The sequence below is a fragment of the Strix aluco genome, chromosome 2 (assembly GCF_031877795.1).
Source record: "Strix aluco isolate bStrAlu1 chromosome 2, bStrAlu1.hap1, whole genome shotgun sequence".
Classification (NCBI taxonomy): Eukaryota; Metazoa; Chordata; class Aves; order Strigiformes; family Strigidae; genus Strix; species Strix aluco.
This window is the reverse complement of record NC_133932.1, coordinates 119,224,645-119,239,059: the sequence shown is the minus strand read 5'-3', so window position 1 is coordinate 119,239,059 and position 14,415 is coordinate 119,224,645.

Here is a 14,415-nt window from a genome sequence, read left to right as displayed (position 1 = left end):
TATTTTTAAGTCCTGACTGCTTCTAATTTTATTGCATTTACTTGCTTCCTTATTAACAAGCAGAAATAAGTAAGACTGTGGAAGGGGAGTTACAACTTTTCAGGCAAAATACATTCTCAAGACTTGGTGTTATCTCCCTGTTCTACCAAAATGGCCATGTCAAAACCTCAATATAGAAGTCCACCTTTCCCCTCAACTCTAGCCAAATAGAGTGGCTAAGACTCATTTTTTAAGATGGGAATTTCCTGGAATATTTATATATATTTAGGAAAAAAGAGTGAAAATTGAAGTAGACTGTTCAGTTTTGTGTTTTCCAGATATGGGACATTTTTGATAGCCTGCCAGTAGCATCACAAAAGATGAAAAAATGCCTGCAGAACCAAAGGAAACACCCCATCACCTCTTTAAAGGGCATATTCCACAAGTCTCCCCAACCCACTTTTATTAAGAAAATGGTTTAGTTAGAGGAAAACAGATGGCAATTTTTGCCAAAGTTCTTTTCAGCTAAACCCTGTGTAGCCCCTAAATCATGAAACTCTAGTGAAAAAAAACAATAGCAAAAAAAAAAAAGTCCCAGCATGAACATTATGTAAAGAAGTAGAGACTGAATACAATTCCTCTCTTATTTTAAATGTTATGCCTCCACTGAAATCACTGGCTTATTTCAGAGTTAATCCGCTAGTACTGAGTACAAAGTCGTAAGTCCGTATACATTCTGAGCTTCTGAAGGAATTTAGGAACAAAAAGGCTGAGCTGATATTAGCAAAGCATTTGTCATTAAATCCAGCTACAGCTTTATTACTGAAGTGGACACCCCCACAGATTCATCTTTTCTCACCTCATAAGCATAGCAAGTGATGAATGTATCAAGGCACTTCATTTGCAGAACTAGATTAATCTCAAGGTTTTATCATCAGCACACCTACAAAGATGCAATTTTGAGTCTACAATGTAATTTAGCCTTAAGAGGGCACCTGCTCTTGCAGCAATTATTATGTTGCAATCTAACTTTGTCAGAACAAATTACTCTACATTAAAGTTCAGCAAAGAGAAACATGAGGCAGGAAAGGGAGAAAGACAAGATAATTTTAGGATGCTAAGAACTTCAGTGTGCTGTGTCTCCAAGAATATTTTTAAAGGCTGCTCCTTTTTTCTTTTCCCTGTGTATGAAGAAGGTCTGAAACATTTAAGAGTATTTATTTGCTTTTAGAAAAAATTACTAAGAGACACAGTCTTTGGCTATCCTTACGGATACCTCAAAGGCAGTTGAAGAACCAGGTGGGCTGGAATATTACAAGAGTACCAAAGCAATGAATACGATTAAATTGAAATGGGAAATTAGTTTGACTTAGTCCCCTTAAGGGTCTAAATTCTGCTAATGGTTTTCTATTACACATCATTCATGAAGTTCACTGGTGAACAGAGATTGAAAGGATGGCACATAAGGACAGATTTGATACTTCAGGTGCTGCTGAAGTTGAAATTACAAAATAGATAAGTAGCTCCATGAAATTAGATTGACTGAGGTTGTGTGTGCTTGGAAACAGAGCCCTGTAACTGACTGACTCAGTGTAGCTGTAATTCTTTCCTGTGGCTGAGAACTCTGCCTGGCGTGGATTCCCTGCTGACCGGCAGATATGAGATTGCTCAGTCAATCCTTCCCAGCTGGGGACACTTCAGTTGTCTTTTTCTTCTTTCTTGATGGCTATTTACACGAAATTTGTAGGATATTAATTTCTTCCAAGGCCCCTACCTTTGTTGCCTTTAGTTGAAGTTGGCTAATAAGTTTTAAAGTTATCAAGTAAACTTGCAGAGGAACCTAGTTTGATGACAAAAGCTGGGCTGAAAATGAAGGCAGAAGAAGTACCAGTCCAAGTCACTTATCTTGTTAAGCAATGAACAGTTTTTTTCCTATATCCTGAACTGATGTTCAGACTAGACTGTATATATTTATTTTATGCATTTTTAAATTCAACATTTGGCATTAAATGCTACTCACAGCCTACATTGAAACCAGCAGGTTTGGTTACTACTTTTTCCATCTGAAGGTTCAAAATTTTGTTACATCCTGGAGTTGATGAATTCTGGCAGTAGTTTGAACATCTGACTGCTGCATGCATTTCTAGAGCTCAGACATTCATCTTTCAAGTTTAATTAGATGAGATGAAGCACTCCTCTTGCTAAGACCTCTGGTTTGGTCATTTCTTGTTTCTTTTAAATAAAATATGTTCCTTGCTCCGACTTAATGGATCAAGAGGATCAACTCTGGTTGCCCTGCTGATTGCTCATCATCTTCTATATGGAGTTTCTTCTACGTGGAGCCAGTCAAAACCACTGAGGTTTTGCATGAAAATGGAGGTTTGGTAACTTGAAGATCTGACCTTTCTTGCTTCTTTACATCATTTCCTATCAATCATGTTTAAGTACAGTTGAGCATTTTTTTCCTCATTGCTTCAGTTGAGCCCTGCAAACTTAATTTCTATTGTCAGTCTACAAAAGACTGGGGGAATTTAATCAGTGGTGGTATAGAGGGAGCACAATGGCAAATAAAGTTTGCATAAGGTAGAGAACGTAAAAAATTAATCTTGCACATTGTATGTTAACAATATTGTTTCCAGAAAAAGACAGAGCTATCAATGTAGACAGTACAGTATGTGGCTACAATCAACAAAATGTTTAAGATTCATACATCATACAACCTCAGCTGAAATCTGTGTACAGCTCTGACTCTTGTCACCTAAAAGACTACAGAATTAGGAGACATTTGGAGACATCGAAGGAGCGTGAAAAAAAAGGTCTCTGACTGAATTAGAACTTTTTGCCTAATGAAATAAATAAGAAGAGACTCAAATATGCAAACCTGAGGCTTAGGAGGAAAAAAAAGCAACAGCCCTTTCCTGAGCGCTGTAGAGGAATGGAAAACCAAGAGTGGGTGAGTGCTCTGTTGGCATCTTGTGGATAGAAAAGGAGCTTAACAGAGGCAGGCTTGAAACCTTCTGTTGGAAGTTTATGCTTTGTTGTATTTCTGTTAACAAGTCAGCCACTGAGAAAAAGCGTGGTATAAATTTGAAACAGTGATGTAATTACAGTAACGTGTGAAAAGCCTGGACAAACTAATTCAGCGTAAATGTGCTCAGGGCTAGCAATCATCCTAATCTAAAACTCCACTTCCAGCCTGGGGTTGCAGCAGCTCCAAGAAGGGGAATGGAAAGCCCTGTAAAAAAACTATCTTCTTGAGGCAACAAGGATTATTTGTGTCTTTATATGTGATTTCCTATGAAAAAGCATAAAATCACTAATGAGTAAAAAGAAACAGCCAGCAGGATGGTCAGTAAGAAAGGGCAACAGCTGACTGGGAGCAACTAATCCAAATTACATGGTGACACTTGGGCATGCAACAGCCTAAACTGAGGCAGGTTGTCAATCCACTGGACTTGACACCTGTGAATAAAGTACTACCTAAGGAGGTAAGTGGCTGTCACCTGACCTAAGAAATCAGAGGGCAACTCTAAATTATAACTACTGTCCTTTAGGGAAAATGTAATTGCTGTCCCATTTCCCTCCCTTTATTTTTTTCCTTTCTAACTTCTACTTTGCTAAAGTGTTTGTAAAGGGGAAATACAGCATTATTTAGGTCACTTTTTAGTTAATATTCCCTAGAAATTCTGGGTCAAGATCTAGCAAAAAGCTTGCAAACATAAAAATAGAATAGAGAATGTGGTTTGTGAGCTTTCATTTTCTTAGCCTTGTAGTACAAGAGGAGGCAGACAGTATAGCTGACAACTCATGTATTTGAAAGTGAGTGTTGTCTTTTCATCAAAGAACAAAATGGACTGTGAAACTTGCTGCTCCAGGATGTTATTGAAGTCAAAACACAGAGCAAGAGCGTAAGAGGGAGGGCAATATTCTCTTGTCCTGAATTACTGTATTTTTGGATATTCTTGTTATTTATATAAGAGGTATTAAAAGAAGGGGGGGGGGGGGGAAGCCAACAACCAGAAAACAGCTTGAAACACAAAGTTTAAATAAGTTAGTAGTTAGGATGAAGTCTCCGACACCACAATTCTGTTGAAAATATGTTTGGGATTGCATCTTCTCAGCAGCATTGGGAACTGACAACAGTTAAGAGATACACAACTGGGCTAAATGAACATAATGCAGTATGGCAAGTTGTATGCTCCACTGAGCTCAACATTTCCTTGGAAATAAAACTAGGTTTAGCCCACCGAGAGAGCATGTCAGTGATCAAACTATACATGCCTTGAGGAAAAACAGGGGAAGGAATCTCTAAGGTTTAATTTTGTAAAGCAAAGTTTCAAAGAAACTACTGAAGAACAAGTAATTGCTCCATACTCCCTCTTTCTGAAAGGTCAATTTTTAGTTCCCTTTAGGAGAATGTGAGGAATACATGTTACACAACCATTCAGAAAATCCTTTGTTACTGTGGGAAGTCAGGTCTTCTAGGCAACTTAGGCTTTTGGGAAATTCATTTATGCAGAGATCCATTTCAGGTGTTACTGTACAACTGTTGGGGCTCAGAAAACCTTGTTCGCAAATGCAACAGACCATAAAATGATCCATGAAAATGATGAGTTAGATTCCATTTATAGCTCTGTTTAGCAATTAAAATGCAATCGCTAACTATTAAGATCCTCAAAAGCGCTACCATTTCCTGTGGGTCTGTCACTGTTCCACCCAAGATTCGTTAAAGTTCTCTGTATCTGCAAACACTCGTTTTGATATTCCTTCTCCCACATAGACAAAATCTGATGGCAGTTTAAGATACTCAACCTGCTAATCTGTATCTTAATATATTCAGAAATCAGTTACAAAAATATTTGTGTAGTATCTAATGTAATCTATTACCTAAAGACTCACTGCATTCTATTGCAGTAAGTTAAAATACAGAGTAAAGTTAGTCTCACAGGACCCGAGTCTCATCTCATTAGTAGTCTTGATCATTTTAGTCAAAGAACTGCTCATATGCATTTTGGTCTGCAGAACTGGCAGTCTTAATTTTTCCAGATTCAGTGAAATATAAACCATTGGACTCTATTTTTCCTATACAGTAGGCAAAGCCAGTAACAAATCTGTGGGACAAGAAAGATAATTCAGCAAAACAAGCAAAAGTGGATTACAAGATACTGTTTACCCTAAATTAAGCTGGGACCATTATACTTCTTTACACAAGATGTCAGAGCTCTAGCAAAAGTCTGGGAAGAGAACACAGGATTTCCCCCAGAATTTTTTTTCTTGTGAAGCAGAGGAAGATGCACCTGAGACATTGATACTGCAGAGAAGGATGTGGGTAATTCTGGTTTCATATTTGGTCTGAGTGGGTGTATCTCAGCTGCCCTTTGAGGGATGCTCTACACTCTTCCTCTAGAATAGATGCACTCTGTCAGGCATAAACCCAGCTGTGCAGCGTCAAGCCACCTGCTAGGGTACGGGGATCTGAGAGCAAGCAAGCACACCTCAGAGGTTGGTTCACAGTAAGGACAGCTCAGTTTTGGGCAGAGCATTTCTGCAGGTGTCACACAGGCTGCTTGAGACACTGACATCTGTGTGAGGGACAGGCACACTTTGACACAGGTTGTGCTCCAGCATATGCGGGGTGCTGTTATGTCTGCTAACTGTTGTTGTACTTCTATTAAAATATAATAGACTCAGATAAAAGCACGGAACTCTGTGACCTGGTGTTTGAATTGAAGCATTTTTGCTTCAGTAAAATTTGAGTGTTTTGTAATAATACGGATATAAAAATCCAAGTATTTTTGCTTTAGCTCTTGTGTCTTGGTCTTTCACGCAGTGAGACTAGTCTTTTGAATAAAACTATTCATATGTTTGCAGTGCCAGAAACTTCAGTCTTTCATACACACTCCAAACTATTAACACAGGATGGGTAGATACAAAAGGAAATGAGTTCAGTCTAATTAATTGGATGTCCCAGCTAGCAAATGGTAAAGACACAAGCAGGTCCGCAATGACTGCAACAGTGGTGGCTCAGGAAACAGCCCATACAACCCCACCCTCCCTCGATAAACAAATAGCAATTTCTGGAAAAGCATTTGCTTCACCATTATATAACTGGATAATTCAAGTTTCTTCCACTTTAGTATGACACCAGTCTACAGATAAAAGCTGTTAAGTGCAACAAACACCAGTCTTGAAATCCCAACTGCAGGCAGTCAGTCAGACCAGAATCTTATAAGGAAACTTTAAAAGACATTTGATTTTAAGGTTACTAAAAGAAGTATCATGCTTAATCACATAGGGCGTAAGAACTGGAGCTAGACATTCATCTACTTGTCTTTGCATAAGCCTCTGCATCATGAGGCTGTGCTGGTGTAATGCAGCAGGACTCTGCTAACTTCACAGCTGTACCAGTTCAAAGCAAAGAATTTGGCCTGTTTTAAGACTTGAGAGCTGCATGATTCTGTTACCCTTGTTTCTATATAGAAAACAGAAGTGTATAAAAAAGTAATATGGTAGAGTGCTACCTCAGCAGTTTGGAACGATGGTGGTACTGCTATGGGTTACTAACTCCAGCCTCATGCCAGCAGTTTGGCTAAGACCCCTAGGAGCAGTGCAAGAGAAACCTACTATATGATACATATACGCCAGCAGAGTGCTCTGCCTTGAAATAAGAGCCGACAGGCAAAGCCAGTGCAATACATTGGAAGCATTGTTTTATTGCTGCCTTACTGCTGAGATTGCTGAACGGTCACGAAAATGCCTGGCGCTGCTGCTGCACTGTTCCAGCAGGACGTGACCTGCTGCAGGAGATGGCCGCACACTGTGTCTGTTTGGTGTGCAGCAGCAGCTTGTGTAAATGCTGAAGAACTGGAAATATCAGATGAGTTCTCTCTACGCAACTGAGTTTCCAGCAGTTGGATTACTGCCAGCTAAACTAGCGCGATTTAAAAGTAAAACAGAATTTCTACACCAGCCAGAGTGTGTCAGCTGCACTATACCCACGTAGAAGCTGGTCCCAGGGAAGCAGAGCAGGCCCTTGGCTCCTCACTCCAGCCCCACAGCCTGTACCACCAGCTGGGCCCCATGGCTTTGGGTCACTTTGTTCATTTCCCATGCTTAAGGGTTCTTGACTGCACACAGTAATCTTGGATTACGGAGGAGCATAGGCTACATCTCAACTGTTTTAAGTGCTGCCAAGAAAAAAAGGGACTTGGGTCAAGCCCAAGCTAGCCAAGCACAGAATTGCCAAACCAAGGCTTTCAATAAATCAGTTCCCAGAAAGTCATGAGACTGGCATTAAAAAAAAAACAACTCATGAGGCCTTAATAATAGTTCGGGGTTCTCTTTATTTCCTTTTTGTGCTCTTATATTCATGTTTCTCTTCAAGCCTGGAGAGAGAACTTTTTGTTTGCTTGGTTTTAGGTTTTCAATTCCTAGCTGATGACCTGATTTTGAAATGACAGAAAAGAAGGCTTTGATTACAGTACTTTAAAAATCACAAAATTTAGCAGCTTTGCAAACACCGCTGTTCACATTCGTGATGTGATATACATGCTCCTAGGGTGTCAGAGAGAAGGATCATTGTTTCTAACTCCAGTTACACTGTTGGAGAAGAAGCAGAACTGATAAGATTATTATAACCTGGATTCCCATGGAGTCCCAAATGTGCAAGTACTTACTGGTAAGCCTCTGGCTTGTTTTGTAATCTCTTTTATATTTTTAAGATAACAGATATTCACACGCATAGATGTTTGCAGCATCAAAACGCTTCCTTCTCCATATGTACACATAGGTATCTAATTTGGCCTCTTACACAACTGCTGATGTATACCTTAAGAAGCTGAGCCCCAGTATTGCTTTATACACCGATTAGTATTTTTATTTTCAGTCATATCAATTACAACTTCCCAATGACTGTAAACAACAGCAACAAAACGTATTGGAAATTATAGCCTTTGACCAGAGAACGTTTTGACATATATGCATTTTATTACTTCAGCTTCTTATCAGTTCTATACATTTTCATTTTTATTCTAGAAATCTCTCAACTTCCTACTTCCATATGTAAAAATCTGTTGAAAACTTTTGCCTCCCTTCACCGCTGGTACATGCAGTGCGTTCAGGGCTGTGAGCAAGATGGAGCCCTAGTTTGCTATGCCTCCTGGTGGACACACGCACCTCCTGCCTTAGCACACTACCTTTGTGCATCACATTTTCTCTAAGAATCTTATACCAAAGCCTTTCTCACGTGCAATTGAGCTGCTTCTCATTACAAACCAATAGGCTACCACTAAAAGTAAATGCATTCCTTCCTAGCAGGCTATAAGAAGATGTATTTTTCAAAGGTAGTAAAGACCAGCATGCAGGACCTCATACATCACTCACTCTGCTTGCTACTGACAGAACGGCAGGACTTGCATCATCTACAGCAATCAACATCCTTGCTTAATGGAGAGCTTTTGCTTACACTTTGTTGCATGTGTTCTTACACAACAACTGTAAAGACTCCTGGGAAGGCAGTAAAAATATGTCACTGATAATTCATAACAGCATTATCCATGGAAATGAGAAGTGGGCACCAGTAGGCAACAGGAGTGGATATCAGGCTGTAATTCATTGTCAACACGAATCTTGTGCAGTCAGAAAATGGCTTTTTTAATTGGAGACTCTAATTACTGTCTTGATCAGGAGTTGGGACACTGGAAGTAGTGAAAAAGATTTCATGAATTTTGGTCCTCAACTCCTGTCCTCCAGTAAGAACTCCACAACTTCAAGTTCAGGGTGTTATTATATGCATGAAAATTAGGAGGGAGTTAGACCAAAGAAGAGTCCATTTTATGTTAGACCAAAGGTCCCTCAAGCCCAGTATTTTGTCTCCAGCAACTGTGAAAGTCGACACCTGGAAAAGAATGCAAGAAGGGAGCAAGCATTGTCTTCCCCAGAATACCTTCCCATATTCCAACAACCTGCAGATCAAGGACTTCAGACATGAGCTGGACATGGTGGTTTTGTATTTAATAGGCTGCACTGAATTTGCCTTTCATGACATTGTACAGTTGTATTTTGAACACACTTTAAGATCCTCTATTGACGGAGACAAATATTCACAATGGAAATCTGGCTCTAACTCAGCCATGACACATTCTGCTTTGTTTTGAAAATTCCACACTAAACTGTCCATGCACTTTTTCAATTTATCATAGGAGGGAGCTGTTGCTATGCACTGTTATGCATAACATGAAGTAGAAGGATTTCAGAAATTCAGAAGAGTAAGAAAAGTTTTCCTGTGGAAAAACTCACACATTTTTTCTATTAAAGAGTACCAAGATTTTCAGACAAATAGCTTTAAAATCCCCTACTCAGAGATGCAAATTCCCACACAGATTTCGCAGTCTCTTACGTGTGACAGAACCATGGCTTTGAAGCAACAAATTATTTACAGTTTAGCAGAATTCCATGGCAGCAATTCACCTTCCTGTCACAAGACAGACCCACCTCCTCAGCTCTCCTCTCTGAGTGGATAACACCAGGCTCTGGCTTACTTCCAGAGCTCAACCTCTTTGAATGACAAAACTCCAAACATTTCTATCTGTTTCCTGCTGTATTTCAGGTGCTATAGTAAAACTAGCAAAGACAAAGCAATTGCAAACAAAACACCCTCCTGCCCTGCTGCACCGCAGTTACTGGATCCTCATCCCCAGTGCCAAAGTTCCCAAATGTCCCTTCAGCTGCAGAATCACTTGGCAGCTACACACACTTTGATGGTACTCAGATTACCTGCCTTTTACAGAAAGGCTTACAAACCACTTTAATTCCCAAAATAAAAACCACCACCCCATGAGCATTTTACCTATCCACTAATCCTTCATTGGCTGATGACCTCTCCTTCACATTCCTGCCTTCTTTCAAGCATGGGTTATTTCAGACCTCATTGCTCTCAAGTCCTATGCTCCGGGGCTGAAGGTAACAACAAAGTGCTCGGTCTGTGTGTCCCGTGTCCCACTTGCTCAGCTACAGACTGAATCTCTGCCTGTTTCTGACTGGTTGTGTTGTCAAAACTATTGTCCCAAAATGTCTATAATTCCACATCTGCATTTTCCAAAGGGTCATCTTTCAGATCTGGTCCACTATCATAAACTTGTTCAATGGTAGTTAAGCAATCATGTTGCAAGGGTTCCTGTTCAGCTATAGGCATCAAAGGGCTGGGTTCAGCGTAGATACCACATTCAGAGTCACATCCTCTGGATCTATTAGGAAGGCCTGGTATTTTGCCAACTGACCTGGAGAAATCCAATGCTGCCCTTTGCCATTTAGAATAGCTAACACCACAGGAGGTACCAATACTGTTATGGGTTGTCCCAGGGTGAGCTTTCATGCTTCCTGTATCAGCAAAGTGGTAGCTGCTATGGCTCAAAGACAAGCAGGCCAACCCTTGCTCACCTCACCAAGCTGTTTGGAAAAGTATCCCAGCTTCCAAGTATTTGAGTCATTACTCCTAGGGCCACACGCTGTCTTTCATGCACATATAGCTGGAAAGGCTTTGTCATGTCTGGTAAGCCTAAAGTAGAAGCCTCCATCAATAAATAAATGTTTGGACTAGATGATCTTCAAGGTCTTTTCCAACCTAGATGATTCTGTGATTCTGTGAATTTCCTTTTTATGTCATCCAAACTCCTCTGACACTCAGGAGTTCATTCCAGCAATTCTCCTGGTCCCTTAATAGCATTGTATAAGGGCTTGGCTATCAACTCAAAGTTCAGAATCCAGAGGCAACAAAACCCTGCCATTCCGAAGAACCGTTGCAATCGTTTCTTAGATTCAGGCACAGCAATTTGGCATATAGCTTCTTTTCATTTTTCCCCCAGTTCCCTCTGTCCTTCTGATACCTCAAAACCCAAATATTGAACCTTTTCTTTTGCTATCTGGGCCTTTTTCTTAGAGACTCTATACCCTGCTAACAAACTAAGTAGCCTCTAAACAATCCTTCTCACTGTCCGCTCCAATTAGTATGTCATCAACATGCTGCAACAGGGGCACATTGTAGTTGTTACCTTGCCACTACTCCAGTTCCTTTGCCACTATGTTACCAAACAAGGTAGGGCTGTTCTTGAATCCTTGAGGGAGTACCGTCCAACACAGTTGTACTTTTCTTCCAGTAGTAGGGCTTTTCCATTCGAATGCAAAGATTGTCTGACTTCATGCATCCACAGGAATGCAAAAGAAGGTACAGAGGCTAACAAGGTGTAAGGGTTTGCTACATGGTAATTCCACAAAGCTAGCACACCGCACACTGGTAAATGTCATACTTATACACTTCAAACTACAAGGATACACGTTTAATGTAATGACCTTGGTTAGTTTCTTACCACTTTGTTCCTCACTGGTTAACAACATCTCAATTTGAAGTCACAGTATCCTCTTTTTTAACTTCAGTGAGAAAGGGGCTTTTCTTTGTAGGGAGCTTTTTCCTACTCGAGGGCATGTTTTTATTATGTTGATGAGGAAAGCTCACTCATAGTTCAAGTAGTTCTCTCTTTGGTTCAATTAGGAGCTTTTGTTCCTGTGCACTTATCTTGGTATTCTCCTGCTTGATGGGGTTTTTTTTTGTGTCATTCCTCACGATTAGCTCATTTTTTTTCTTATTTTAATTACAGTGTTGCTTCTTCAGGGTCGGTCTGTCAGCTTTACTAGTTCCTTTATCAGTTCCTGGCATTCTTTCACAACCCTTCTTTGGTCATTTTATTAATGAAGATGTAACAGTTAGAGCGTCCTATGATCAATCACACTTTATTTAAGTTTGCTTAAAAATAGATCAAGATCTGCATTACTGAACTGTCAGAGGCAGGTGGAGAGGAAGACTTTGGTCATTTACATGGTCTCAGAAAAATCAGATTGAAGAGATGGCATAGTTTGGAGGAACAAATGCATAGAAAATGTTCTGTGTCAGCAGCTCACATGACCACTTCTGCCCCCACCCAGTGACATGAAGGTTGCCAAGGCGAAGTAATGTGGCCCATAGCTCTCCCATCTTTTTTTGTGAGGGCTTTGTTGCACTGTTGTAATCAGACTGTAGCTAGAGGACTGAACTGAAAAGAGTCATGCCAAAAAACAGAGTGGGGAATCCTAGGATACCACAAATCACGCTACCTTAGAGAAGAAACTTTGGATGAGATGATTCTGCTCCCATGTCAGTTAACAAGAGATGATCACAAAAGGAATGCTCCACATGGACCATGGATCTTTTCCTTTTTCTGGATCTCCTTGAATGTATCAACTGAAAGGGATAATTTGACACAATTTTGCTTCCAAGAAAATCCAGATTAAAACACATGTTCACACAGAACTTTGATAATGACCAGAAAAGCTAATTATATAAATATATAAATAAGTCTGATTAATTGGTGGATTTGTTATTTTTGAAAACTCTTTAAAAAACAGATGGATTTTCATTTTGTAAATATGCATTTATGCCATGTCTCTTGTAGATAGAAAACCAGGACTCAGAGAGATCATCTGTAGTAACTTATAGAAATTATTTGCTGATCATTGGTATACATATGAAATGTTTTTATCATCCCGAACCTTGGAATTTTATGCCAAATAGAAGGGTATGTGGTACCTTTGCTTAGCAGCATAAAACAATCCAGGCTCGGACTGCTGTTCTCCCAGAATACATCTTGTTTTGCACAGGGGGTCTGTAGGCTGATTGATGGCACTGAAATGACTGGAAACCAATTACTTTCTTCTTTTTCCTCTTTTTTTTTTTTTTTTTTTTTTTTTCCCCCCTAGGTTAGTTTTTGCATTAATCACCTCTGTGAATCCATCCTACAGCTGGGTCATCAACACTAGAACAGCAAAAGGGAGGGAGAGGCAGAGAAGAGGACTGTATCAGCTTCACCCCAGATTTCTATAAATTGCCATGGGGTTATACTCCATGGCCTCAAAGATAAAGCTGAGGATAGAAGATTGTGTGAATACCTGTATATTATCTTGCTGAAATTGTTTGCCATCTAGTGGTTTGTTGGCCTCCTACAAATATAAACTTAAAAATAGTAAAGAATTGGAGGATATAATTATTTTAAAAAGTTTGTATTACATCTGTTTCCCAATGTGCAAGAACCTATACAAATACATAGGAAACATGAAGTGCCTCTCGCAAAGTATTTACTATTAGAGTGAACATGCCATGGAGACAAGCAACAAAAACTTGCACACAACCAAGCTGAGATTCAGACATGTTAGGTACACACTGTTTGTAATTTTTCTCTCTTTTATTTCATTGTGCTACTCTTATTTCATCAAGGTATCCTGACCTAATTTACTCCATTTTCTTCAAGCTTGCCCACCCAAAAGCGTACATTATATAGAGTACGAGGGAATTAGGAAGGTTCTGTGTCTGTGGGTGTGGGATGTCAGGGAGCAGCAAGAGTTGCCTGCTCTGCAACAGAAGGTGTGCCAGGAGCTAAGCACAATACCAAGGCGGGTGAAAGCAGTCACCTCACCAACAAGGAGCCAGGATGCGGAGCAACAAGCCAGGGTCAAGTTTAGGTTGAGACTGGGTTGTGTCAGGGTCAGACGCAGTCCAGTGAACACACAGCAGGGCTGCAGTGATGAGGCAGGTCTGGGGCCAAGCCAGGATGCCAAGTCAGCAAGTCCGGATCTGGGCCAGACTCGCAGAGGTGCAAGATGGTGCAAACAGAGCTGCTGCACAGCTGCACTGCAGCGCAGGCAAAGGCCAGCACAAAGCCTCAGCTTAAAAGTGGCTCTCAAGGGAAGGGAGAGGCAGGCCCTCACTACTAGCTTTTTTCACAACTGCTCTTATCAGTGAAGGAGCTGACCTTGGACTCTGCCAACTAAACTTGTGCAAGGGGGTAACGTGCTCAGGGCCATGGCAGTCTGAGGGCTGGAACAGGGCTATGGAACATGTCCAACACAGGGGTAAAGCTGGTTAATGGAAATGGCCTTCTTCATTAAAATGGTGTATGAATGAAAATCCCACATGAAGGTAGATCGAAGCAAAGTTCAAAGAGCTTACTGTGTTCAGTTTGGGGGAATCAAGAATTCTTGCTGTTAACGATGGCTTCATTAATAAGAAGCAGCAAGGGACATCTGGGTTATTAACTGATCACAGAATGATTTGAAGCTACTAATTTGACGTGTATATGAAAAAAAATCAAATACAATCCTAGGATGTATCAAGGTCACACATTTCTATCAGAGACACTGTGCAAGACCTGAAGTGCTAACTAGTCACCCGTGTTTAACAAGGGTAAATTCAAACTAACATGCACAAATGGCTCAGTGGAATAATCAAGAGAATAATAAGAGTTTCCTGTCTTATGAAAGGAGACTAGTAACAACTGAGGCTAAAATAGAAGGGTTGGAGGGATGGGTGGACATTACAAAGAACAAAAACTGTTTAAACTCAAGGGCAGCACT